The 27767-nt window shown below is 57.1% G+C and overlaps 1 protein-coding gene across 2 annotated transcripts in view; it reads right to left on the bottom strand.

The window, feature by feature from the left end:
- The window catches only part of SEMA6B (semaphorin 6B), a 93252-nt gene extending 68815 nt beyond the window's left edge, over positions 1–24437 (bottom strand). Inside the window, exon 1 of one of the 2 annotated variants that reach the window (XM_054013639.1) lies at positions 24065–24437. The gene's annotated coding sequence lies outside the window, so the exon portion shown is untranslated. Of the gene's footprint in view, positions 1–3941; positions 3998–24064 lie in introns of those variants that run through there. The other variant, XM_054013640.1, reaches the window with a different exon arrangement.
- Between the last annotated feature and the right edge of the window lie 3330 nt (positions 24438–27767).

The following is a 27767-nucleotide window of genomic DNA, read 5'->3' on the forward strand; positions in this document are numbered from 1 at the left end:
TGAACAGAGAGGGGCCCCCTGATACGCCAGTCTGCTGCCCAGAGACCCCTGTAGCCCAGGGTTATTCCCCCTTAGGCCCCCAGAGCAGCAGAAAAGAGCCAGGGCCTGCCCCAGGCCAGGGTCCAGGGTCCCTGGTTACTAACCAGGAGGCTGGCACAGCCGTCGGTTCGCTCTCCGTGCCAGGGGCTGCCCAGTCCTCGCGGTGCGGAGGGAGGCCTTGGCGGCCTGCCAGAGCCGCATGCCAATTTGCATATTAAATACACATCAATCTGCATACTAAGGATCTATTTGCATGGCGGAAGCATCTTGAACTTGCACCGAGGATAAACACGAGGCAGCCGCCCGAGAGGCCCAGGCGGGTCTTTACGGGTCCGTTCCTGGGGGCGGGGTTTGGATCCCCGGCACCGGGGCACTGCCTGCCTGGTGGCCCTCCCGCAGAGCAAAGCACTGTGGGAAGTGGAGTCCCCTGCCCACACCGCCTCCATTCCATGCCGTAGGGAATCCTGGCCCACAGCGGGTCCTGAGGAGGAGGGGGGTGCCAAGGGGGGCTCCCCACTGCACCCACTGCTCGCTATCAGCCCAGCAGAAGGATACACATCCCGGGTGCTGCTCCCGCCCCCAGCCTGGTGCTCCCGCGCGCTAGAGCCAGGTTGCCTCTCGCCCAGAGGACTGGCCGCTCATCACACTGATGATGCTACGTGTATCTCCTCGGCACGCTGCTGGGCAGGGCCAGGAGGGGGCTGGGCTGCAAACCTCCCGTCCCAAGCCCGGGACATACCGCTCCCCCGCCCCATGGGCACCCCGCCTCCCCCCAGCCCCGGTGCTCCACGCTCGGTGGTGTATAATTCATGAGACCGAGGCCGCAGTTCTAGCCCAGGCAGCAACAGGCCCTCAACAGGCTCCGTGGCAGGGCCCGTAAATAATTTAGGAGGCCGCTCGATCTCCCCGCCTAGCAGCTCGCTGGATGCAGCCGGCTCCGTGGCTAATTAATTTTAATTACCGTCTTTCACTGTTTGGAAATTGGGCAGGTTTGCGGGGGGAGTGACGGAGGGGGGGGGAAATCCAACCACGGTGAGTTGCAATTAGGAGGAACAAAAAATCCTTGCAGCGCTCCGCGAATGATTTCAAGGAATTTAAAGTGTCATTTAAACCGAGCGTATAATTAACCGGGCTGAGTGGGGGAAGGGGGCTCAGGGAGGTGAGGGGTGGGCACGTGGGGGGAGCGGATGGCTTATAAATGCAGCCTTTCATGTGAATGACAGAGACACCTGTAATGATGGGCCCAGCTGTCCACTTCTCCCAGGGAGCATATTCTAGGCCTACTGGTTAGAGCAGGGGACTGGGAACCAGGATTCCTGCGTTCTCTTCCTGGCTACGGGGGGGGGGGGAATGTGAGCTAGTGGTTAGAGCAAAGGACTGGGAGCTAGGACTCCTGGGTTCTATTTCTAGCTCTGTCACTATCCCTGCCTTAGATTGCCCCCTCTGTAAAAGCACCGGCCCAGATTCCTTGCCACCATATGCCTTGTAGAGTCATTGCCCCCAGGCACGGGGGCCAGGACACTCCCAGGATGCTGTGGGAGCATTTCACACCCATGGTGCACTGGCACCTCCACCTGCCCAGGTAGAACGCCCGGTGTCACTCACAGCTCGGCCGCCCACTCCCTGGTGACATCACTCCACCCCTCAGTGCCTCAGTCTCCCCTTCCCTGAAATGGGGAGGATGGTTCTGACTCACTTCCCGGGGTGGGAGGCTGAGCTGGGGAGTGTCTGTAACACAGCCCAGTCCTGGCACCTGGCCCGTCCCCACCCCACCCCTTCCTGGGGGGGTCGGTTCTGAGGATTAACCGTGGTTCGGTCCGGGTCTTATTCCCCCTCCCTCCCCCCGTCACCTGGGGCTGGCGAAGGCCAGAGCTGGAGGGAGCAGAGTGCCGGGGGCTCCGAAGAGGAGCTGGCCACCCACGGAATGAATTAACATGTCCCTGAGGAGGGGAGGAGAAGAAGGCGACTGCTGCAGAGAAGGCGAGTGCACCGGGAAAGGGCCCGGGTAATGGGGTCGGGCTCTCCTCCCCAGTGGGGAGCTGCTCCAGGAGTCCTGCCGTCCAGCCTCTCCCCCACTTCAAATCCCCAGGCCATACTCCCACTTGGGAGCAGAACCCAGGAGTCCGGACTCCCCAGCCACTCCGCTTTAACCACTAGGCTACGCTCCTCTGCTGAGGCTGGGAAGAGGACCCAGGCATCCTGATTCCCAGCCTCCCTGCTCTAATCACTAGGACATGCTGCTCCTCCTCTGAGGCTGGGGAGAGAACCCAGGGCTGGGCCGCATCCCCCAATATTTCTCTCCCTTAAGTACTCGTCTGGCTCCTCTACATTTCTGTGGCTCTGGCCTATGTGTTAATAAATATCCTGTGTGGCGAGGAATTCCATTCAAATTCCTGCAGCACCAGCCCCTCCTTTGTTCAATTTCAACCCCGGTTCCTTCTGGATCCTACATCTTCCATTAGACAAGTGGGAGCGAGCGGCCAGGAAAGCCACAGATGGAGGAGGGGGGGGGGGGGAAGGCAGGACAGAACTCGCCTCCAATTTATTTTCCTGTCGTCCCCGGAGAAACCCTACAATAACAGAGCAACACGAGGGACCCCACAGCGGAGCGCAGCACTAAGATAACAAGCGACGTTGTGCTCCCAAACAATTCCGCTCTCGAATCCAGCTCCTAGGGAACCGTACGATAACAAACCAGCGGACGCGGCCCCAGCACTCAGGAATAATAAACCAGCGTGACAGCCCCAGTGCTGATGACCGACCCTACAATAACAAAACCATGCTTACCGCCCCAAGCTCTCAGTGGCAACCCTGCAATAACAAACAAGTGTCCGCAAATACAGAGCTAACAGGAAACTCTCCGAGAGCAAGCAGAAATGTTAAGACTCAATCCAAGGATGAGCAGGGTGGTGGGGGGGAGCAGGCCGGGAGAGAGAACCAGAGATAATACGCTGCTCACCATCCTTTTCACTATTTGAAGCCCTAATAACATTTATTTTGCCGTTGTTTCTACTTCTTCTTTAATCTTCCCTGCACCAGGTCCCGCCGGGCTGCCGGGCTCTGGGTAGGAAAACGTCCCCTTTAATTCGACATGAAAAGACCCCGTGGGGGGCTGGGTGCAAGGATGGGGGTTGAGGGCGGAGCAAGGACAAAACTGCTGTCGGTGGCTGTGCTGAAGGAGGTCTAGAGAATCGCCCATCACCTGTGCCAGGCCCCGAGCGCTGAGTCGCCCGATGCATCACCTCGACCGAGCAGCTGCAAGAATATTCAACAGCAGCAAAGCCCCCAGTGCAGCTCCTGCTTGGCGGGACGAGCGAGGTGGCTGGATCAGGGCACGCAGGGTTAAGGAGGGAGACAAACAGCTTTGTGCTGGCACCAGCAGGGCACTGTCCATCTATGGCCCCATCGCTACGCCTCTGGGCTTCACTGGGAGCTGGACAGGGCTATTCTACCCATTATACAGGTGGGGAAAACGAGGCACAGCGAGACTAGGGCACGCCCGCACTGCAAGACAGAGGCGGAAATGCTACCTCAAGGGGACATACGAGTGCTAGCTTGCATCGAGTCACCATGCTGAAAATAACCGTGTCGCCACAGTGGCTGGCTGCCTGATTCGTATTCTGCGTGAGACCCAAGGCACGGACTCAGTGTGTGTGTGTGTGTGTGTGCGCGTGTGCACACGCGCGTGCAAACCTGTCCCTAGCGTGAAGCAGGCAGCGTTCGGCACACAGCAGCGGCCCCCGCCCCAAGGCCATCGCTCTAAACTGACTGGAAACATCGCAGATAATCAAGCAACTCGCCAACCAAGCCAAGCGACTGGAATTGCCCTACCAGGGTTCCCCCCCCATCCCACCCCCCTCCCCAGCTTTGTCCCAAACTGGCATCAAAAGACTGGAACATACCTGGCGCCAGGGTACAATCAGCCGAGCGCTTGGCTACCACATCCCAGCTCCGAGTGCCGCTGCAGTTTGGATCCAGGCAAGCCCCATCTCTCGTGGGTTTGGGTGACCAGGAAGCAGCACGCAAGTGGTCACGGGAGAAGCGACAGCTTAATGCCAGGTTGGCAGGTGACCACCGACTTCATCAGCCCAGCTCCTCTGTGAGCTACCGGGACAACAAACACTCCATGGCAACAGCAGCAGGTTGCCCAAAGCACCGTCCACTGTGGGCTGCCCGGCAGCTCCTGCCCCACACCCGAGGTGGTTGCATTCCAGCAGCGTCATCCGTGCATGCATCGAATTGCAAAACACGGATATTAATTGATGTAAAGGTACGTGCAAATGTAAGACACACTCGTTAACTAGGTCGGGAGGTGGTGGTTGTTATTAGGATTAGCTGGGGTGTATTATTAACGAGGAGTTCTCCGCAACATCAGGCACCGCCAGTCCTTCCCACGCTGCAGCCCCGCCAGGCCAGGCCAGCCTCCTCCAGGAGCCAACGCTCCGAGGTCTCCGTTCCGGGGCACACCACAGATCTGGATCTATATTTCGCAGCCGCCACTTCAAAGGCTTTGAACTTGGCGTCTGCCCCGTGAGCTGTCAGATCCCGTTCCATTACTGACTGGGGGAGCTCACGACAGGGGCTGCAGGGAAATCAAAGCCCCGGACGGGGACATCAGCCAGCGAGGCACGCGGCGCCCGGCTTTGTAATAACTGTGAACGACACTGAGACGAAGGAATCTCAAGAGCAAAGGTGGGAATGGGGAACCTGCAAATGATCTCCTGAGTCTCGGAGGCAACGGACCCCCGAGTCTTGCTCCTTACCCATGGCAAGTCCCGCGCCCGCTAGACCAGGAGAGCAGCTGGTGTTAATAAATATTATCTTAAGGATCCTGAAGTGCTTACAGAATTCTGCCCACAGTAATGTAATGCGCTGGCTACTGTACCACCCTCCAGTAGGATCTAGCACACTGCCCTCTGCTGGGTGCAATCTGAACTGCTCCGCCATGTGTCATACACCTTATATGGAGAATCTTCTTGAGTTCAAGTGGTCTAATCCCGGCTGCGTGACAGATGGTGGAGATCTCAAAGCAGCTGTGGATGTTCGAGGACACCCAGAAATCACGTCGCCCGTCACTTCAATGCAGCCACCTCTAGGGTGGAAGACAGCATATAACGGAGAGAGGAAGGGACAAAAGGACTGGGGACAATCCCCCTAACCGTGCCAGGGGCTCCTCAGCTCCGCACAGAGAACAAGCCTGGACAAGGAGATTTTCAAAGAAACCAATAAAATTGGAGCGAGGCACCGGACTGAGCTCTGCAAAATCTCCCGCTTGGCTTTTGAAGTCTATGAAAATCACCCATGCAGGGAACTGCCTCTAATCCAATGCATCGACCCAGGGGATGACACTGACCCTGCTGGGCCTTGAACCTGCCCCCTCAGGCGACTAGGTATTTCCAGCCGGATGCGAGAAGGTGGACGTGCTCACATGGCACGGACAGCTCCGGAACAGGCCAGGTTGCTGGCTGCATGGGAACAAAGGGATATTGTTCTAGGAGTCCAACTGCACGAAGCTGCCTCCCGCCTACGGCTTTGCGTTCTGGAAGGTGAGCTGTTTCCTTGCAGGCCTAGAAATAGTTCATTGTTCTCTACCAGGAGCCGGGAATCCAGGCTGGAAGGAGCCCTGAGCTGTCACCGACGGCAGTCATTCCCCAGCCCTGCTTGTACAGACCCCAAACTGTGGCTTTCATTAACGACCTCCCATTAGGAACGCCAGGCAACAGAGATGCAGGGACCAAACCTGGAACATTCCACACCAAAAGCCACCAGCCTTAACCCCCTAAGATAAAAGCGCAACTCAACCAGTGGGGAGTAAATAGGGGGCTGTTGTAGTGGCTGGGGCCAGCCACTAGAGGGAGACATGGTCACACTCACTAAGCCAGCGTGCAAAGCCTTGCCCTCGGAGAGTGCCTTTCCCAAGGTGCTTTGCAGAGAGGCGCACCAGTGCCAGGCGAGGGTCACGTTGCAGCAGACGCTGCAGCCCCTGTCTGTGTTGCTTTGCACGACTGTTCGTGCCACTGAATCACATGCTGCAGTTTTCCCAGAAGCACTTGCCTACTCCTCCAGTCAGAGAACAAAACTAATACCGTGTGACTCATCCAACCAATCCCATCACTCGGTCCCTTGTTTGACCAATCCCAATATCTCAAATCTGAGTATCAAGCCACGGTGTGGAAGAGAGATCTCAGTCCAATACATGCATAGCTATAAGAAACCACACTCTCTGAAAGGCTAAATCAAGATGGAAATGGAAGAATTATCAGTAACAAGGCAAAAAAGGCAGTGGCGTTCAATAAATACTGCTGTTCTGTATTTGGGGGAAAAATACATGATACAGTCTCATCATGTGGTTAGGATAACACTCTTTCCATTCCACTAGTACACCTCTACCCCAATATAACGCTGTCCTCGGGAGCCAAAAAATCTTACCACGTTATAGGTGAAACCGCGTTATATGGAACTTGCTTTGATCCGCCGGAGCGCGCAGCCCCCCCCCCCCCCCCCCCGGAGCACTGCTTTACCGTGTTATATTCGAATTTGTGTTATATCGGGTCGCGTTATATCGGGGTAGAGGTGTATCTCTAGAGAAGCTACTAAATTCAGATATTTTTAAATCAGCAGGTCCAAATAACTCGCATCCAAGAGTTATAAAAGAGCTGGCTGAGGAGGTGACTGAACCATTAATGTTGATTTTCAATAAGTCTTGGAGCACTTGGTAAGTTCCAGAAGACTGGAAGAAAGCGAATGTTGGGCCAGTTTTTAAAAAAGGGTAAAAGGGATGACCGGGGTAATTATAGGCCTTTCAGCCTGGCATTGATCCCAAGCAAGATAACGGAGTGGCTAATACGGGACTTGATTAATACCAAATGAAAGGAGGGTAATGTGACTAATGTAAATCAACATGGGTTTACTGAAAATAGATCCTGTCAAACTAACTTGTTATTTTTTTGGGACGACATTACAAGTTTGGTTAATAAAGGTAATAGTGTTGTGGCAACATATTTAGACTTCTCTCAGGCGTTTGATTTGGTACCTCATGACATTTTGATAGAGCGATAGAAAATTAACAGGGCGCACATTAAATGGATTAAAAACTGGCTAAATGATGGGTCTCAAAATGTAATTATAAATGGGGAAATGTCATTGAGTGGGCGTGTTTCCGGTGGGGTCCTGCAGGGGTTGGTTCTTGGCCCGACGCCATTTAACATTTGTATCAATGAGCTGGAAGAAACCATAAGATCGTCACTGATAAAGTTTGCGGATGACGCAAACATTGGGGGAGTGGTAAATACTGAAGAGGACAGGTCACTGATTCAGAGTGGTCACATGGCAAACAGCGCAAGCGAACAGTAAGTGTATTAATACAGCTAAATGTAAAGGTATACATCCAGGAACAAAGACACGACCGGGGACTCCATCCTGGGAAGCAGCAACTGTGAAAAAGATTTGGGGGTCGTGGTGGGAGAATCAGCTGAACATGAGTTCCCAGGGTGAGGCTGTGGCCAAAAGAGCTAATGCGATCCTAGGATGCGTACACAGGGGAATCTCGAGTAGGAGCAAAGAGGTTATTTTCTCTCTGTATTTGGCACTGGTGTGATGGCTGCTGGAATCCTGTGTCCAGTTTTGGTGCCCACAATTCAAGAAGGATGCTGATAAATTGGAGATGGGTCAGAGAAGAGCCCTGAGAACGATTAAAGGATTAGAAAACCGGCCTTCTAATGACAGACTCAAAGAGCTGAATGTAACAAAGAGAAGATTACGGGGGGACTTGATCTATAAGCAACTTCATGGGGAACAAATATTTAATCTTGAGCTCTTCAGTTGAGCAGAGAAAAGTCTAACACCAGCAATTGGCCGGAAGTTGAAACTAGATCAAGTCAGACTGGAAACAAGGCGTAAATTTTTAATGGTGGGGATAATTAACCATGGGAACAAGCACCCAGAGTCATGGTGGATTCTCCACCACTGACCATTTTTAAATCAAGATCGGAGGATTCTTCTAAAAGATCTGTTCTGGGAAATCTCAATTCTCTGGCCTGTGTTCTACAGGTCAGACTAGACCAGGGATCTCAAACTCAAATGACCACAAGGACCACATGAGGACTAGTACATTGGCCCGAGGGCCATATCACTGACACCGTCCCCACGGCTCTGCCCCTGGCTCCGCCCCCACTCCACCCCTTCCATGAGGCCCCGCCCATGCCCTGTCACTTCCCACCTTGTCCCTGCCCCCATTCCAACCCCTTCCCCAAAGTCCCCACCCCTGCCCCGCCTCCTCCCCTGAGCGCGGCTCCCCGCTCCTCCCCCCTCCCTCCTGGAAAGCGCTAAGTGCTGCCAAACAGCTGTTTGGTGGCGGGAAGCACCTGGAGGTAGGCAGAGGAGCGGGGCCGCGGTGCACTGGGGAGGTAGTGGGGGAGGGGAGCTTGGCGGCCGCAGGAAATAACTCTGCGGGCCGCGTGTTTGAGACCCCTGGACTAGACGATCACCGTGCAATCTATGAAATCCTTGCCCAGAAATGATCCATTGGAATTTGCTCAGCCCTCGGGCTGCTGAGCCCTTCACATCCGTACAGCGTCCTGCGAACAGAAACCACAGCCCGCGGGTGCTCAGGCATTGCTGCAGAAGGGGAAGCAGACTCACGCAGCGGAGAGGTGACTTGCCCAAGGTCACGCACTGAGTCAGTGGCAGAGTTTGAGAATCGAACCCAGGAGTCCTGGCTTCCACTCTCTGGTTCTAACCACTCCTCTCTGCTGCCCCCCCCCCCCAACTCTCTTTATCATGCTGGCTTTGAAGCAGCAGTAGATTGGGAATGGGCATCAAGCCCCTGGGCAGGGAGGGCTGGGCATGAATTTGGGACGGTGTGGAGGGGAGTTAGGGAGGGTGAAAGGCAGTGAGTGGGGGCGGGGGGTCCACCAGGGGCCTTTGGCTGCCCTGGGAATTAACCCTTTAATGCCCCAGGAACCAAGTGCTATTGTGTGCTGAGAGAGAGAGGCCTGCTGGGATGTTCTCCCTCTGCCCCAAGTTCCTCTTCTGCTTTTACTTGAGCTCCAGTCGTAAGTGGGGTACAGTGGGGGGGGGCACTGGAGGGACATTTGTGAGCTCCGCACTCTTCCCAGAACACAGGGTTAGGGACAGCGAGACCTCAAAGGAACCCAGCCGGGGGCAGGCTGGGGGGTTGCAAATGAGTTATAGCACCCCCCCCCCATGCACACAAACCCCATCCTCCCTTTGCATGCTGATTCCCCCCCCCCCTTTTTAGCTGCATGGACCATTCCCCGCAAACACTTCAGCATCAGAGAGAGATCACAGATGCTAAGCTATCAGGTAAAAAAAAATTCAAAGGCTTCAAAGCCTCGCCTCTCTCGCCACTTGCCTCACAATCTGCTCTTATCTCTGCGGCGGGGGTCTCCCCTCGCCGCCCCACCTTGGCCCAGCTTTGCGGGGGGCCGGGCGGCGAAGCAGAGGTGCGGGGCTGGCCAAGTGTGTTGATCCAGGCCCAAGAAACAAGGGCAAAAAAAATTGATTCAGGCTTCCGGGAGGGAGGAACGGTTCAAAGCGAGCACGCCTTTGAGGAGGATTTCAAAGGGATTGGGAAAGCGCAGAGCGGAGATCTGTGCGTGTGCACACGCGTGCTTCCCTATCTGTGTGTACGCACGGACCCAGAGGTCTTTGTGGGGCTTCAGTGTGAGCGTGCGCGATGCACAGGGGGTGCGGGTGTGTACATGCTTTGTTTTGTTATCTAGGTGTGGATGCATCTACCTGGGAGTCTTTGTGTGGGGGTGTGGTCTGCTGGGGGGTTTGTGCACGCAAATATGTATGTTTTGCATGCGCATCGTCTGTGCATCATTGCGTGTGTATTTGTGTGACTTGCAAGGGTATGTATCTGTGTCCTGCATGTGTCTGTGTATCGGTGTCCGTGGCCGCGCGTAGCCATGGGGCTTTGAGGATGGGTAGCATGTTTGTCTGTGATGTACAGGGGTGTGGAGCGTCCCTGCGTGTGCTGTAGTCAGTAGCTGTGTGGATTGCACACGGATGCGCATGGGAGCGGTGGGTCATTCAGAATCAAGGGTTTATTCAATGAGTTTCACCTCCGGTTCTGCCTGCAAACCGATCACCACGGGCCCAAATGTATTTGTCAGTCAAAATTCACCGCACGCTCATTCCGGGGCTACAGCGCAGCGACTTTGCCAATCTGATCTCTTCTCTGACCCGACACGCAGGTCGCATGGCATCGCCTTTCTGCCCCCGACTGGATGAGCAAAGCGCCTTGAATTCGGATGGAGGTGCAAACCTCTCGTGATCCGCCACCAACGACCTGCCTGCTAATAAAAGGCGCTCGCTCCACACCGACTCCTGCGCATTGCTAGAAAGCGAACGCCGGGCTTTGGAGGCAGGGGACGGGGAGAGGGAGTCTGTTACCAAATTCAGATGACCGGTCAGGCCCAATTTCGGCTGAATTCACTCGGCTGCTGAGTGTGACGCGCGTGTGGTGGCGTGCACAGCGTGGGTGTGCAGTGTACGCGAGTGTGTCTCTGGGTGTGCAGGGGGGGGGGATGTGTGCAGTTTGAGAGCGTGTGTCTCTCTCTGGGGGCGGGTGGGTGGACAAACAGGGCAGAAAAATGAGCCCATTACAGCAAACTAGAAGTGAGGGGTGGGAGACAGCCAGGGGAGCAGAGCATTCTGGGATAGCTCCCCATCTCCATGCACAGGGATTAACATGCAGCTCCCAGTGCATGGAGGTGAGAATACACCTCCGGGCTAGGCAGGCCTTTGAGGATCTGTCTGTCACGCTCGGGAATGGGAATGCTGGGGATTGAGGTGCTGGGGGACTGGGAGGTGGATGGACAGATGGAGGGGGCGGGTTTGACTTGGGGGGAGCGGACAGTGATGGGGGTGTGAGAGGGCAGATGGGGGTTGGTTTGACTTGGGGGGAGCAGACAGTGATGGGGGGGTGAGAGCGCAGATGGGGGTTGGTTTGACTTGGGGGGGAGCGGACAGTGATGGGGGGGTGAGAGTGCAGATGCGGGTTGGTTTGACTTGGGGGGGAGCGGACAGTGATGGGGGGGTGAGAGGGCAGATGGGGGGTTGGTTTGACTTGGGGGAGCGGACAGTGATGGGGGTGAGAGGGCAGATGGGGGGTTGGTTTGACTTGGGGGGAAGTGGACAGTGATGGGGGGTTGGATGGCTTTGACGTTCAAGCACATGCAAGTGGGTGGATGGTGGTTTGAGGGAGTGGATGGATGGGGCTGGTTTAGGGGGTGAGCTCTGGAGTGGGATCTGGGGAGTTGGGGGGACTGAGGACGGTGCTGCTTTTGGGCTCCCTCTGGCCTGGACGCGGGGGCTGCTCCCCTGGCAGGCTGGGCCCTGGGCGGTTACGTGTCTATTCGCAGCACTGACCTCATCCTTCCAAGTCAGAGCATTCTCCTTAAAGGTGACCCGAAGGATATTAAACAGAACTGCAGCAGGCGCTCCCATGAGGCAGGATGGGGGCCAGCTGGCCTGCCCAGTTCGGAGCTCACCCCTTCTGACCCCCACTTATTAACCCGCTGCCTCTTCGGCCCCCACCCCACGCTGGGTATAAATCTCCCTTGCCTCCAGGTGGAGTTGGGCTGATGTGCACCAGCTGGGGATCTGGCCCCAGACCAAACAACAATCAGAAGAGCTGGGCCGCTGGGGCGAAGGTGTTTGCAGCAAACAGACTCCCGGGGCTGGTGCCCATGGAAGGGGGTCTCAGAGAGTCAGTTACACCTGCCGAGACTCCCCTCTGAATTTGGCCCGCGGAGCAAAGCATGTGGTCCCCAGATCTGACGACACCACTTGGACCGAATTCACGGGGCGGGGCGGCTCTTGGCTACAGAGCACGCTGGGGGCCTGGCGTTAGCCTAGCCCTAGACTCAGCTTTGTGCGTTGAGCTCCTGTACCAGAGAGGGGCCCGCTCCATCAGAGCGCCCGAGAACGCCCTGGAGGAAGGAATCCTGCCCTGGTAGGGAGATGGAAAGGGAGAGCTAGCAGGACTCCCCCATCACTGACTCCAGCTCCCAGCCTCCCACTCCAATCTACCAGGAAGAGAGACGAACCCATTCACAACCAGCCGGCTTCTCCATCAATGAGCCTCAGTCGTGGCCCGCAGCAACCGCCCTGGCAGAGAGAGGCGGGTTTGCCCGCTCGCTCCTCGGCCTCTCTGCCCAGCCTGATTGCAAGGAGGCCTGCTATTGCCAAGGTGCGTCACTGACACACATCCCCCAGGAACTGAACCGGGACCTCCAGCCTCCTGTCCCATGGGTCGCTCCGGCCAATGAGCGCACCGGTTACCTAATAGTAACCACCCCTGAGAATTACCAGCCGGGAACGCGGCCTCTGCCAGGCCAATGGCTCAAGGCCAGGGGTGTATGCACATGCGCATGCGCGTTTGTGCGGGCTTTATGGTGCATCATGGGAAATGTAGTCTTTTTTTTAGGCCACGCCTACTCCCTGAACTGGAGAGGATCCCCATTGTGCCTCACGGCGCCATCCTCCGCCCTAAGGCAACCAGCATGGGACATCCCATGTCGGGGATGATCCAGATAATACTTAGACCTGCCTTGAGTGCAGAGGACTGGACTAGATGACCTCTCGAGGTCCCTTCCAGTTCTATGATCAATGCTGGGCGGACAAAAGGGTTCCAGGCCTGGTAGCGGCTACCAAAGGCACGGGCACTGCCGTGGCGTGGGAGTTGGGCACTGGGACCTACTGGCTATTCCTGAGGGTGGGGGGTGTTTTCGTGGCTTGCTGGCCTGTCACGTCCTTGTTCCCAGGGCAGCTTTGCGAGAAGAAGGATTTCTAATCACCCAAGGCTCACAGCCTCCCAAATCGCCTTCTTAACACTTTCTAATTTACCGGCACTTTATCTCGACGTCCCCTGGCAGAGAGATGATGAATGGGGCTGATCATAAAAAAGAGTTATGTTCCCACCGCTTGAAACCGGAGTGGGACTTGGTGCTTCCTCCGACGCAGCCAGGCCGCTGGGGCTACACCACCAATCCCCTTCCCCCGGAGGGCATGTCCTGCCTCCCTGGCCTCCGACAGTACCCGCCTCATCCTCACCTGCCCTGCTGAAGAAGAGCCAGCCGGATGCTCCCTGCCCAAATGCAAAGGTCTCCTCCCTCCAATCCCAGCGTGGGACTCCCCTACTGCCCATAAGCCGAGGACATGTCACTCTGTCCTCGGAGGGAGAGGACCGGGGGATGGGAAATGCTCATGGCAAGCGGAGACCCGACACGGAGATTTTAATGGAACTTTCCAAAACAAATTCCCCTCCTTACCACCCCACCCACCCCTCCCATCCTCAATTTCAGCATCGTCTTCTGGTCAGGGCAGGAGAGAGGGTGTCAAGAGACCCGTGTTCTACCCCCAGCTCTGCTCCTGAGTGATCTTGGGCCACGCGGTTTCGCCGTTCCGTGCCTCGGTTTCCCCATCTGTCACATAGGGGTAACGAGACCCGCCCACCTTTGTAACACGCTCTGATGACGCCTGATCGGGTCCCACTCAGTCTCTGTTTCCAGACTAAAGAGACCGAGCTCATTCAAACGCAGCCATCTGAGCTGGGTCAAGTCTGGCCACTGCTTATCGTACTAAGGCGAGCATTAGGCGCCCAATTCCCTTTGGAAAATCAGTGGGATCTGGGCACTTAACTCCTTTACGCCCTTGAAAAATCCCAGTCTCAGTCCCCTAGAGATGGGGGCCCCGCTATCCAACCCCCAGATGCAAACGCTGCTGAATAGAGGCAGAGAGGGAGCAATGTTTGGAGGACACATCCGAATTCTTTGGAGACCACCTCTAGTTTCCTGCCAGGCCAGCGCGTCTGGGCAGGGCTGGGTAAATCCCCTTCCTCGGTTCCCAGGAGTCAGGGGAGAAGGCCTGGATACAACCCCGCCCTCAGTCCCATCACCCAAAACAAGTTTCCCCACCCCGGCCCCAAAGGCGAAAATTACTTTTCAGCTGAGTTATAAACCCAGTGAAAGGACAAAGGAAGTAGGAGGGAAATAGACATCAAAGCCCGACAAGATCCGAGTTCCTCAGCAGCCCACGGATTGCCACGCACCTGGCCTGCCGGCTAGGAGCCCCCCGCCGCCCCCCTGATCGCACAGCTGTGCCAGGCGTCGCCTATCCCAGGACGCAACTCAAGGAAACGTCCATGGCACGGCCTGGCCGAGGTCACCAGTGGGGCCGTCTGGCCTGAGATTATTACAAAATGCAGAAGCGCTGGATCAGCCACGGTGCATCAAAACGCCGGCCCGGCTGCCGCCATCTATGCCCAGCGGTCAAGAGCAAGCATGATCCACCCACGAAGGCTCCCAGGCCACCTGGCTGGAATCCCTGCTGACCCGGGTCACCCGGACAGGTCTGCCCTCTGGGAGCAAGGCCCGAGCCGTGCGGGGCTCGAGGAGCCGCTCGGGCTGCAGGCAGCCAGCGGGACAGACGAGGCAGAGCTGAAGCTGCACTCGGGCTGTCCTGCCAAAGAAGCGGCTAAACCAGTCTGGCGGCAGCACCGCGGAGACGCTAGCACAGCCGGCGGGGAGAGAAACGCCAGACCCGGGTCTGTGGGAGAAGGAGGCAGGAGGCAGTTGGGAAACACTTCGCACTCAAAGGCCCAAGAAAACACCCTGAAAGCTGAGACGCTCCAGGGGAGCTGGAGCGGCTGGAGGAGTGATAGTACGGTGGGCATCTCTTTGCGGCTCACCCCCCCTACCCTGGCCCCCACCTGCGTCTACTGCTTAAGAGATGCCTGATCTGCTACAGCAACCAAGTTCCTGCCCCCCCCGCAAGGAGCCTGCCCAGCCTCCTTGGGCTTCTGGGACATGTGGCCTGGGTGCCGCACTCCACCAGGAACCCTTGCCAGATCCCATCGCTGCCACCAGCTCCCCTAGAAATGGGGTGGGGGTCTTGTCAGCATCCACTTCCCTTCAGCGGGAAAAGGCTCCGCCAGGCTCCCAGGGGCTGGCAGAGACATGCAGAAAGAGACAAGGGGAGTTTTATTTTGCTTTTTTAATTTGACAAAATTGTAATTAAATAGGGAGCGAAATCCTGTTAGCTCAATCCAGCCCCGCTGGGAGTTCCCTCTACTTCAGACAAGCTTCTTTCTCCCCCTCCCTTTACTAAGAGAATCAAAATTGTATTATCCATTGGCTCTGGTGCCGGCCCGCGCAGTGTCCGCAATGTCAGGGCTTTGATCCAAAGCCCACCGAAGTCATTAGCAGAAGCAGCATGGCCTAGTGGAATGAGCACAGAGCTAACCCTCTAGAGACCTCGATTCTATCCCTGGCTCTGCTGGGTGACCATGGCCAAGTCATTTCCCCTCTCCGTGCCTCAGTTTCCCCCGCTCACTTTGGGGGCAGGGACTGGCTCTTGCTGTGTGTGTACAGAGCCTAGCACATTGGGGCCTGGATCTCAGCTGGGCCACCTTGACACTACATACTATAATTAAGTCAATGGAAAGATTCCCAGGCAGGGCTGGGATCAGTCCCTGCGGCACAACGCACACACGCATTGGGGCAGGGTGAGCCGGGAGGTGGCCGGGCTTCTTTCCCGGCTCGGCCACTGACTGATCTGATCCCTGGGAAGCGGCTTCCCCGTGCTGGGCCTCTGGGTCCCCGTCTGAGGAATGAAGATAACAATACTCAAAAGCACCTGGAGCTGTAGATCACCCGCCTATTAGCATTAATTCATGCCAACGAGTGTTTCGGAAGCGATATCGGGCGTCAGGGTTTAAGCTGATCTCTAGCTATTGGGGATCGAGATGGGACCTAATGTGTGTGTGTGGCGGGAGGGGGATGTCGGATTATCTCACTTCCACTCCTCGGGGGGGGGGTTTGGACACTTTCCTCTGAAACATCAGCCGCTGGCCACTGCCAGAGACCGGATAATGGGCCGGATGGATCTGGGGCCTGATCCAGTCTGCCAAGGTCTAGGAATGAGACGCTCCGCCCGCACCCGAATAGCACCCAACTCCACGAAGAGTCCCACCAAGATCTATCAGGTGATAGGTGAAGTAAGGTGTTCCTCCCTGTAAGGAACGCTGGGAAAATCTATTAAACACACAGGCCAGATTGTGCCCCCTCATTCATGCCCAGTGGCACCTGATTTCAGTGGCACTGCTTCTGGGGTAAGTTACCACTACTACGGTCTAGCCCTCTCTCTGTCCCGTCATACACTTCTTCCTTCCCTGCCTCTGTTTCTTCAAAAAATAATAATAAAAAAAAACACTACGGAAATTAAATTACAAAAACTCCGTCAAATACTCTCCAGGCAGGAAGGGAACAAGTTAAATATCCTCGCTCAGCAATGCGGTGCCTCTGTAGTCTGTTTGATGCCGGTGTTTCTTTACTAGTGTTTATGTTGATGAATGCATGCCATATGCTATGGAAGAGGCAGGAGACGCAGTGTGACTAAGCTAAGACTCCCGGGAGGAGAGTTACTTTTGCCTTGCCAGACTCCAGAGAGTTGTAATTATTAGCAGCACGTGCAGAGCTCAGGGCCCCACTGCGCTAGGTGCTGCATGTGCCCAGAGCGAGAGCCGGCCCCTGCCCCGAAGAGCTTACCATCTAAACAGATAACACAGAGGAGGGGCCGGTGCAAGGAAGTTTTGCCAAACTTCCACCTTGCGCCCTCCCCAGCCCTGCGGCAGCTCCCCGCCCCCCCCTGCCCTGAGGCACCCCCCCCGCAGCAGCTCCCCCACCCCGGGGAGCCGTGCGGCAGCTCCCCACCCCAGCTCACCTCTGCTCAGCCTCCTCCCTGAGCACGCCGCCCCCGCTCTAATTCTCCTCCCTCCCAGGCTTGCAGTGCCAAACAGCTGATTGGCGCCACAAGCCTGGGAGGCGGGAGAAGTGGAACGGCGACTGTGCGCTCGGGGAGGGGGCGTACGAACGCTGTAAAAAAAAAATTGGTGCCCCAAATCTTGGCGCCTAGGCAACCGCCTAGTTTGCCTAAACGGTAGCACCGGCCCTGCACAGAGGGTGGGAGAAAGGAAGTCAGGGGTAAAATTCCCATTGCCTTCAATTCCACCTTCAGTGACTTGCCTGACATCATGCAGGGGCCTGCGACCGAACTGGGAACCGGATCCCAATCTCCTGAGTACAGCTCAGGACCTCATCCGTTAGCCCATCCTTCCTCTCTCAGCAGTAATTTCATGAGCATAAGTTTGTACTGATCCCCCTCCACCCTGACCCATGCTCCTTTAGAAACATAAGCCCATAACCTCAGAGGTATCTAGGCTCCTAACTCTTACAGGATCGGAGCCTTAAGATACATTTTCGCCCTGGTTTCTAACCTTGGTAACGTGCACATGATGGTTCTGGATCCACAGCTGCTCCATCAGGTTGCACAGATACCCACTGGGGAGCACAGCGTCGTGTTCGTGCAGATAACCGCGCGTGTAACGTGCACATGCAAACAGCAGAGGCTGGTTTCAGAATTTGCCTCTTAAACTAGACTCATAAAAATGACTCGAAGATACGCTGCGGGAGAAAACTCCTGCCCTGCTATGGAGGAGGCACAAGCGACCTCGTTCTGTCCCTATCCACTGCCTAGATATACGCATCCGTATCCAGTGATTGCTACATCAAATTTTATATACACTGGTATCATTAATTACACAAACCGCGAGGCCAGCTGATAACATTAAGCCAAGGAACATCAGAGAATTTAGCACTAAGACAGCAATTCTTTATTCACTCTTCGGCAGCCTAGACAAAGCTGGCTCCCCCCGCAACCAGAGCCCCCACAAGTCTCCGAGGGGCAGCACCTCGGCTGGCGTAAATGGACATAGCGACATTAACCTCAACGGGGCCTCATTGATCGGGAGTTTTCTCTCAGGCTCCGATTCAGGGCAGTACTTAAGCAGGAGCGTAACTTTAGGGGTGCGGCAGATTCTCCGTCGCTTGCAGCCTTTCGATCCAGCCCTGCCCGGCTTTCCAAAAGACAAGCCCGAAGTTATGGGCTTTGACTGATGCAGGAATCGCCAGGAGTTCTCTGGCCTGTGTGAACACAGGAGGCTCGGGCTAGATCCACACGATGGTCCCTTTCGGCCTGAAAATATCTGTGCTCTCCCATTGATTTCAATCCCCCCGGGAATTCCGGGTGTGCGTAAGCGCTGTCCTGAACAGGGGCCTTCGATTGTGCATGACCCTCCCCAAGGCGGGGATTGTCTCCTCTGTGTCTGTACAGCACCTTGCACAATCGGGGAATTTGGTCGTGCCCATCAGATAAACTTTTACAATTGCCCCTCACCACCTTAAACTGGATTGCAGTGGGAGCAGCCTTCCCCACCACCCCTGCCAGGAAAGCATTCGTCTGTCATTGCTAAGGGTTACACACGGATCCTGCCCCAAGAGAAAAGCACCATGCACCCCGGGCCCTGCATCACAGCGGAGCACACAAGCATGGAGTCGTTCAACCCTGCTTCTGAACTGCCTGCCTGCGGGAGGTGTGAGGCTCCGGGCTGGTTTACTTGCTTGGGGTTTGAATTCGTTAATTTCCCATTGTTTATCTGAACGGCAGGGCAGAACGCAAACGTATTTACAAGCGGCTCCCGGGCTGACATGGGATCTAGGCTCCAGGCAGCGTGGGTGGAGGAGAAAAGACCAGTCCTCTCTCCAGCGTCTGGGATGCGGCTCCTGTGGGCTCAGGGTAAGGCAACCGGGCCCACGGCAGCTCCCGCCCGGATCCCAAGCCGGAGGAGCTGCAGCACGAGGGCAATCAACCGCTTCTTGGAGTTTAACAGCCAGGCCTTGAAAATAACTGGAGCAAATGAGAGCCTCCCCCTGCGAAACCTGGCTCATGGGAGCAGCCCTTCCTCCCCCAAAGTGACCCAGTCACTTCAGTGAGGCCCTGGCTTGCAGGATCAGGCCCTGCGACCCAGCAGACAGCTTGTGCAACGCTCCCATGGGCGTACGATGAGCAGCCGATCCGGCTGGCCTTTTAAAAACAGGTTCCCCTTGGTTCTCCACCCACGCCCCTAAGCGAAGAGGGGTGAAGCTCGGCCCTCTCCAGGCCAGTGAGTGCTGGGGGCAGCATCAGCAGGTCTCCCCACTTTGTGTTCCCCAGCACGTGCGGCCAGATTACAGTGACCTCCTGAGCAGGTGCCCTGGGGACAAAGGGGATCTACACTCCCCCTTTGCCTCCCAAGGAGATGTGATCATTGCTGGAGCAGCTGAACGCTGCCTCCCCGCTCCAGCTCCTCCATGCCGGGCCAGCCCGGAGAGGGCAATCGACAGAGGAGACAGACACATGCTAGATTAGCCCGAGGGGCAGGTATGGGGAGGCAAGAGTGACAGAGTCAGAGGGGTACGTGGGGGAGGACAGAGACAGACCAGAGGGGCAAGTGCCGGGAGGGTGGACGTGGGCCACAAAATTCAACAGCCTCCGACCAGGAACGCTGGGAAGTTTCTCGGGTTTCTCGGCAGCCCCCCCTCTTTGGGAGGAAAGCCTCAGCGTCAGATCCCCCAGCTCCCTTTCCAAGTAGATCGCGTTTGGCTGAGACGCCTGTCAACACTTGCAGCGCCGCATATTAACGAGCCCCTCCTCCCCCCCCAGGCCCCCATTCTGCGCACTACTCACACAAAGGCCAGAGCCACGGAAGGAACAAAGTGGCCAAATAACAGCAAGGTGGGCAGAGACCTTCGATATTCCATTCATAAAAATATTCCTCCATGCTAGCTGCAGGGGACGGCGCCTCCAAGCAAGATCTTGCTCATTTTCAATGACCTCAACTCCCCCGGCCCCCAGGGCGATCCTGGATTGTCCGAGCCACCTCTAGAGGGCGACAGAGTCTTACTGGATGTTTGCTTATGGCAGCAGGTTTCACAGTCAGTAATAAAGGGTCCCGTGCTGCCCAGGTACAAGGTCACACGCTCCCTCTCCGTGAACCCTTCCTTCCCCACCTTCCCAAAGGCCCGACAGCCTCAGGGTGAAGGTGGAAGCAGGAGGCATGTGTGGATCACTAGTGATCCACAGGTGCTGCCGACGGCCAGCAGGGGAGTCCAATCCTCCTGCCCACCCGTAGGAAACTGAGTTTGAGACCGACCCAGGTCGGCAGCCTGCTCAGAGGTGGGAGTCCCTGGTTAATCTGGCTCCGAAGCAGTGTCCATAAGCCAGCGGGGTTGGAATGGCGCTGGGTTCCCGCAAAGCAGCCGGCTTCTTTATGGCCAGAGTGTGTCTGAAAGCGCCATAAAAACACACACACACATGGTGACCTTTCCAAATGGCCGGGAAAGCTGCAGGGACCAAACAACCCACTCTGCAAACATTGCCGTTAAGGGTCGGCCCAAATGGCAGCAGGCTATAAACCCGGCAACGGCCAGCTCTCCAAAAGCCATTGACCCCGAACCCGGGCGAGATCCTGGTCGCAGAACTGCACAAAGCCAAGCGGCTCGACCCAAGGTGCCTGTGGTCACAGCATCCAAGCTTGAAACCATCTGCCCAGCTGCGAGCTGGTACCCACAGCGCTCCGAGCCAGGGCAAAGTTTCCCAGCTGCCTTCAGTAAAGTGCTGCCTTTGCAGGGGTGGGGCAGGAAAGGGGAGTCCATCCCCCCATATTTTCCCAGCCCCAAAGCTCTATAAACACCGCCAATTCTCCCCCTCTCCATAGCAACCCAATGAATCCCACCCCCTACCTCAAGATGCCCCCTGAAATATTCCCCTCTATTTCCTCCTTTCCATAATCTCCCACCCTTATCTTCTCTCTTACAAGGCAGCCTTCCCCACGGCGCTGCTACCCCACAGCACAGCCCTCCCGCCCTCCAGCACATGACTCGCCACCCCCCAGACGCCACCCGCACGCTGCAAAAGAATCCGGATCAGCAGCTAAGACAACTTGGGAGCTCCCTGGCTCTGACCCCTTGATCCATCAACCACTGGCAGATGGTGATGGCATCCCACCAGTCAGAATGGGGCGAAATTCGGGGGCAGGCTGTGGGCCAGCGTCTCTCCACAAAGGAGGAACACTGCATGTTACAGCCACTCAGCAAAGGGGCCTGCCTCCCCCACGCCCCACACAGTACATGCTCCATCGGAAGGGCCTGATCCGGCAGACAACTGAGCACCCTCGCCCACTTCAATGGGGACTGGCAGGACTGGGCCCCTCATTCACAAACACGACCCGATTTCAAATGAAACGCACAAAGAACAAAGAAAAACGACCCAATGTCCTCAAGACCCCCTCTTCCCAACTGCACCTGCTGCAGGTGAAGGGCCCATGGTTATAATTTAAAGGGATAGCGCCATCATCACGGCAGCTGCCGGGTGCTAAGCGGTTGAAAATCTGCCCCCTAGCGTCATGTCGTCCATGCCCTAAATTTAGGTTCAAAATACTAGGCGACGGGGCCCCTGTAACTCCATCTCCAGCAGCCGAAGCGTCTGGCCCAGAAAGTGAAACTAAGCGAACACCTTGGAAAGGGGGAAAGCCCAGCACAAAAAGCCAGGCCTGCGTTTGTCTGTCTGATCTCCTCTCCCGAGGTCTCTGCGGGACTCTTACCAGTGACGCGGATCAGAAAAGTTTTGTTCTGACGGAATTTTCACCCGGCCGGCGTCCTTGCCCAGCGCTGTTATTCGTCATCCGTTAATAACACTAGGCTAGACGAAAAGCACCTCTGGAAGAGCACTCACAAGGGGCTTTGGTATCATTAGTAGCTGGGTAAAGTGAGGCAGTGTGAGCTAGTGGACAGCCCATGGGGAGATGGCGCCGGAGACCTGGGCTTTTGGCTCTGTGACCTTGGGCAGATCGCCCTGTGCCTCGGTTTCCCCTCCTGCCCTTGTCCATTTAGACTGTACACTCACAGGTTGAGGGACTGTCTCTGTACAGAACCTAGCACAAGAAGGGCCTCATCTCAGCAGAGACACCTAGGCGCCACCGTTATACCAACAGCCCCATTCTACAGACAAGCAGACTGAGGTGCAGACAAAGGCCGTGACATGGCCACAGTCACGCAGAGAGAACAATGACAGAGCTGGGAACAGAACCTAGGTCCCCCCGCTTCCCCATCCGGAGCGCTCCACTGACCCACGGGCTGTGCTGCCTGCCAGCATGCTCAGAGCTGTACAGGGCTCTGGAGACCTTAAGTGCTTAACGAACCTGCACAGAGATGAGCAATCACCTCCTTGCTCCAGGCCAGGTGCCGCTTCCCGCTGCTACGACGCTGCTTCAGCGGGTTCTGGGCACCGGCATGGCCCACAGTGCTGGACGGCCCGCCCCACTTTCCCATCCCCAAGCCAACCGCCCCACTTTCCCATCCCCAAGCATGGCCCACAGCGCTGGACGGCCCGCCCCACTTTCCCATCCCCAAGCCAACTACTCCCTGGGCGACTGAGAGGGAGACGGGAGAGCTCCGAGCAAGCCCCAGACGGGAGGGTGGAACCACTGACAGGCCCTGCCGCTCCGATATCACGAGTGGCTCCAGATCCCACAGCTGCGTCTCTATTGATCCCCCATTATGTCGGAGGCTGGGTGCGCGTTTAGGGAAGGGGGGGCAGGCGGTCTCTGCACAGTGGGTGGGGGTACTGCCCCAGCTGCTTAGCCGGCAAAGTCCTGTCCTCAGCCACATGCCAGGAGGCACTCGGGTCCCTGCCCCCGTCCCCCACCCCTGACGGTGACTGTCCCCAAAGGTGCCCCTGAGAGCAGTTAAGCAGGAGGGCTCAACATTAGCACAGACGCCCAGCCAACTGAAAACCAGCCAGGAGGACCGCTGGGGGCCCGATCCTGCGCTGAGCACCATTGTCTCTCAGCGCCCTTATCCAGCACCCTGCAGGATGGGCCCCCCTCGCGAGGAGCAGGAACGCAGGTGGGCTATCTTTAGCATGACCAGCGTCAGGGGCTTCACAGGACCGGGCGAGGGCGGCCGATGCCCAGCACTGAACCATGAAGTGCCCAGTGGACTGACATCGAGCGGGGCGCCCCCTGCTGAACCCCCACCCACCCCTGTAAATCGCAGGGCTCAGCCCCCCGTGTTTAAAAGCATTAAACTCCCCTGCTGTTTGCTCCTTTCATGCCAATAATCCTATTCCCCAAAAGGAATGTCATAAACCAGTCCCCCAGCCAGGCAGACACCTCCCCTGCAGCTGCAGGGTCCAGAGGCCACCCAGCACCCAGAGGCAGAGGGAACCCACATGGCTGGGGAACGGAGCCTTCCCCCCCCTCGCCCTCATCCGAGGGCAGGGCCAACCTTTCCGGTGGTGGCAAACCTCAGATCCGGACGGAGCGGGAGCTCCCCTTGCGTGGCTCCCCGGGGTGGGGGCAGTGTCACCCTTTCTGCCCCACCCCGTCTCTATGGCAGGGCCCCCGGCAGCCCTCCCCAGCTCACCCGTGTGCTGGATTCTGGGTCAGCGCCCTGTGCCCGGGGCCAGCCCAGACAGGTTCTGCCCGACAGCCTGGGGGCTGCACCCCAAGTGAAGGGCGGGTTCCCCCCCCCAACTCCAGCCGGTTACCAAGGGGCTTGTAGCAGCACAAAACAAACCCAGGCAGCCACTGCTCGCTACCTTTTCCACCTCGCCCCATCCTGCACCCTGCAGAACAGCTCCAGCTGGGGGGGGGGTCCTCGCCGCTCCTGCCCCTCCCCCTTTGTAACAGACCCCCCCCTCGGTACCCACCAGCTGCTGGGAAATGCCAGCCCCCCGGTGACCCTTCAAGGTTCCCTTCTGCATCGGAGCCCGTAACAAAAGCTCGCTGCAGGCTCCCCCCCCCCGGCTCGGATGGGGAAGGCAGGGGCTGCTCACCGACTACACAAAGGCACGTTGCTGCCCGGGCAGGGGATAACCCCCCCCCCGAGTGAAATCGCCCCCCCTCCCCCCGGCCCCATCACCACGGCCACGCGCCCCCTGCACTGGGCTGCTCCCCCAGCCCCCCACAAACGGACCCGGGAGGCGGCGATCGCCGGCCGAGAGCCGCAAAGTTTGCAGGGCTCCCGAGGGAAAAGCCCCCCCCGCGGTCGAGGCGATGCCCCCCCTCCCCAAGCCGTCCGCCCCCCTCTCCCCCGCAGCGCCCGGCGCCTTCACCTACCGTGCCGGCGGCTCCCGGGAGCAAGGCTGGAGCTGTCTGCAGCCCGCAACTCCGAGCGGCCCTTTCCTTTAAGGGGAGGCGCTCCTCCTCTCCCCCTCACACCTGTCCCTGCCTCGCACCCGCCTGGCACCCGGGCCACGCATCCAGCAACGCCGGAGCCAGGGCGCAGAGCCCCACACCAGGCGGGGGGGGGTCCCCCCGACAGATCCCCCCCGTGCAATGCAGCTCCCCACCAGCTGTGTGCCTGCGAACCCCCCCCCCACCCCTCCCCTGGGCCAGGAGGGGGGCTGGGAACAGCTGCAGCCAGGAGCTCCTGCGAGAGGGGTGGGGGGGGCCTGGCTCGCTGGACGGAGGAGAGCTCCTGCTACCTCCCCCCCCACCCCACCCCTCCCTGCTGCCTTTGTCAGCCTGCTGGGGGGGAGGGCTAGCGGGGGGCGGAGAGCGGGTCTCGTCCCCCCTCTCTCCCGGCGCTGGCTCTATCTGCTGGCTCCGTCTCCTGCGTTATCAGGAGCGCGCACATTGCAGGCTGCATCTTCCCCTGCGCCGCAGCTCCAGCCTGCACCCAGCCCGGCGGGCTCCAGGCAAGAGCAGGGCTGGATTGCGGCGCTTCTGGCAGGAGCTGGAGCGCCAGGGGGACCCGCCTGGCGGGGGGGAGGGGGGGCAGAGAGGCTCCGAGCGGGCGGGGGAGGATTTGAAGGCCGGGGGTGACTCGTTCCTTGCCAGCCCAGCAAAGGGGCGGGGGGTTGGTTTTAGGCCAGAGTAGGCGCGGTCTCCAGTTCCCAAGTCCCTGCCCCGCTGCGTGCCTCAGTTTCCCCCATCCGCAGCATCAGGAGAACTCTTTCTTTGCCCACCCTGTCCCCAAGGACTGGAAGCTCATCGGGGCAGGGCCCGTCTCTGACTCTGTATGCACAACCGGGACACAATCGATTTTTCTCCTAGGTCTTTGTAGTATCCAGGGCACGGGCACCAGGTCTACATTGGAGCTAGTTAGGAGACGATAGTCTTTGATTTATGATTGGTACTGGAGTAGCACCAAGAGGTCCTGACCAAGGTGGCGCTAGGCGCTGTACAAACACACAGCGCGAGCCATTTCTTGCCCCAAATCTCAGACAAGACAGACAAACCTGCTGTCCCCCTAAGTAGGGGCCGGGCCATGATCTTTAGGGAGGGTTCTGAGGATGCCAGGTGCCCAGGGCCCCAGTCTGCCTTCATATAGCCCTGCTCACCCAGCACAACTGGGAACTGACCCCAGGCTGGCAATCTGAGTATTATTACGATTTGTTTTGCCACAGGGCCGAGCAGCGCCAATCATACACCAGGCCCCTGTTGTGTTAGGCTAATGATTCTCAAACTTTTGCACTGGTGACCCCTTTCACACAGCAAGGCACGGAGTGCGACTCCCTCCCCCTTATAAATCAAAACCACTTTGTTAGATATTTAACACTATTCTAAATGCTGGAGGCAAAGCGGGATTTGGGGTGGAGGTTGACAGCTCGCGACCCACCCATGTAATAACCTCGTGACCCCCTCAGGGGTCCCGCCCATCCAGTTTGAGAACCCCTGTGCTAGGTGCTGCACAAACACAGAACAGACGATCCCTCATGGCCTGTCATGGCTATTACATACAACAAACCGCATGCAAAGGATGTTAAGGTGGCAAACTCAAGCACTCAGATGTTAGGAAGTGCCAGAATGGAGGTAGCTTTTGCATCCTTAATTCAGCTGTCTCGGGCACATGCATTGTGATCCAGTCTTTAATTACACCTACTCTTTTGTCCCCCCAGACCCCTGCCTTGTTCAATGCTCAGGATGGACGGTGCTCACTGATGGGTATCTCTCCGATATCCCTTTTTATCCTCATGCTTCAGTGCGTGGCCCCCGGCATTATTCACTGCCCAGCAGCCAAGCCCTGCACTGAATACAGAATTATTAATTCCCCCGTGGACTTTTCCATGCCGCTCTCATTGGAGGATCTTAGCCCGTTACAGACATGAATGAATTTATCGTTGTGACACCCTGGGGTGGTGAGGTCATATTATCATCCCATTTTACACCTGGGAAATGGAGACATTAAAGCCCAAAATACCAAGGAATATCGGAGGCCCAGTTTGACAAACGTAGGATCTTTTGCAAAGCATTTTGCAGCTCTTCATTATTCAGAGCATGGTGCCCGTTGACCTCAGTGGCAGTTGTGAGTGCTCAGCACTTCTGCAAGTCAGACCCAAGGTGTCTCGGGTTAGGTACGCAGAAAATGAGGAACACACAGTGGCCGCTGTGAAAAGTTTGCTTTAAGTGACTTGCCCAGCACCATCCAGGAACTCTGTGGCAGAGGCAGGGATGGAACCCAGTTGTCCAGGACGGCATTCCACTGCCTCCTTAGCGAGGAATCCTTTCCCTTCCTGCCATCCCCTGCCTCATTCATTGCACACCTTCCAACTTCTGCAAAAACGACTCAGGGCGCCAAGAGACAGCTTCAGTACACAGCCCTGAGTCATTCCCAGGCCATGTCCAGCCCGTGCACTGACTGAGTCAGGGGGCCTGTGGAAAAAATCGCTTGTGATCATGTAATTAAAGACTGTGTCATCACGGCCTGGCATATGCACAAGAGGGCTGAATTAAGGTTGCACGGACAACCCGAATGCTGGTATTTCCTAACTTTGGAGGGCTTGATTGTGCGCAGAAGAGAGATGAGACACACTTTGCCAGTGGGTTTCACCGCTATTTGCTGACAGCCGAGGAATGTTGACACTCAGGATTCCTGGGTTCATTCCATGTTCTATAGAGGAGTGTGCTTTAGTGCTTACAGACCCTTCTGTCCCATTTCCTCCAAATCCCCTTCTGCTCCCATCCACCCCTTCCCCCACTCCTGTCCCCTCCTGCTGCTATTCCTCCCCCGACACCTGCCTGCCCCCTTTTCTGTTCCCTCCTCGGTTCACGTCCTTCTCCTATCATGACTATCCCTAGCCAGTTCTTGTGCCTATTCCCACTTTGGGTCTTCTGTCCCCCTCTGCTCCTATTCCCTGCTTCCACCCCGGCCCTCTGCCCTGCATCTCTTCCCCAGCCCCCGGTTCCTCACCCCTCTGCCTTTGAGTCAGGCAGATTCCTCCTCTCCTCCCCCCACCACTGCCTGGGTTCCACGTGCCAGCAAGGGGCTGGGCCACTGATCGCACAGGAGAGACGGCATCCCCACTGTCCGTGCCTGAATGCGATCCCGCAGCAGCCTCTGGAAGTCAGACGGTGCAATTGCAGGGAGAGTCCGGCTCAGCTCCTGCCGCCCTGAGGATGGAGCACAGTCAGCCACTCTGCGGGGAAGGCACACGCCTGGAGGAGCTGGGTGAGGACGGAGCATGCTCATTGTAGACAGATTCTTCGGAGAATTTAGCTGCCTGACTCTAACTCCCTGAGCATGTGCAAACCGAGAGTTTTCTAACTGGGCCAGATCGGGGTGGATTTTCATGGGGATGGCAAAAGGTGAGCTCCCTGGCAAATTTCACGTCCCTGCTCCAAAGCATAGAGGTGCTAGAGCGTCTCATGAAGTAATTGGAAGATTTTTTTTTTTTAGTATTTCCCCCCTAACCTTAGAAATAGTTGGCCTGCTTTAGCGGAAGCTTTCCAAAAATCAATCAATCAATCAGCCCAAGGCTGACATTCGCCATGGAAAATTTCAGCCTGAACAGTTAAAGTTTAGCAAAGCTGTAAGCAA

This window comes from Malaclemys terrapin, chromosome 24, assembly GCF_027887155.1.
Source record: "Malaclemys terrapin pileata isolate rMalTer1 chromosome 24, rMalTer1.hap1, whole genome shotgun sequence".
NCBI lineage: Eukaryota > Metazoa > Chordata > Testudines > Emydidae > Malaclemys > Malaclemys terrapin.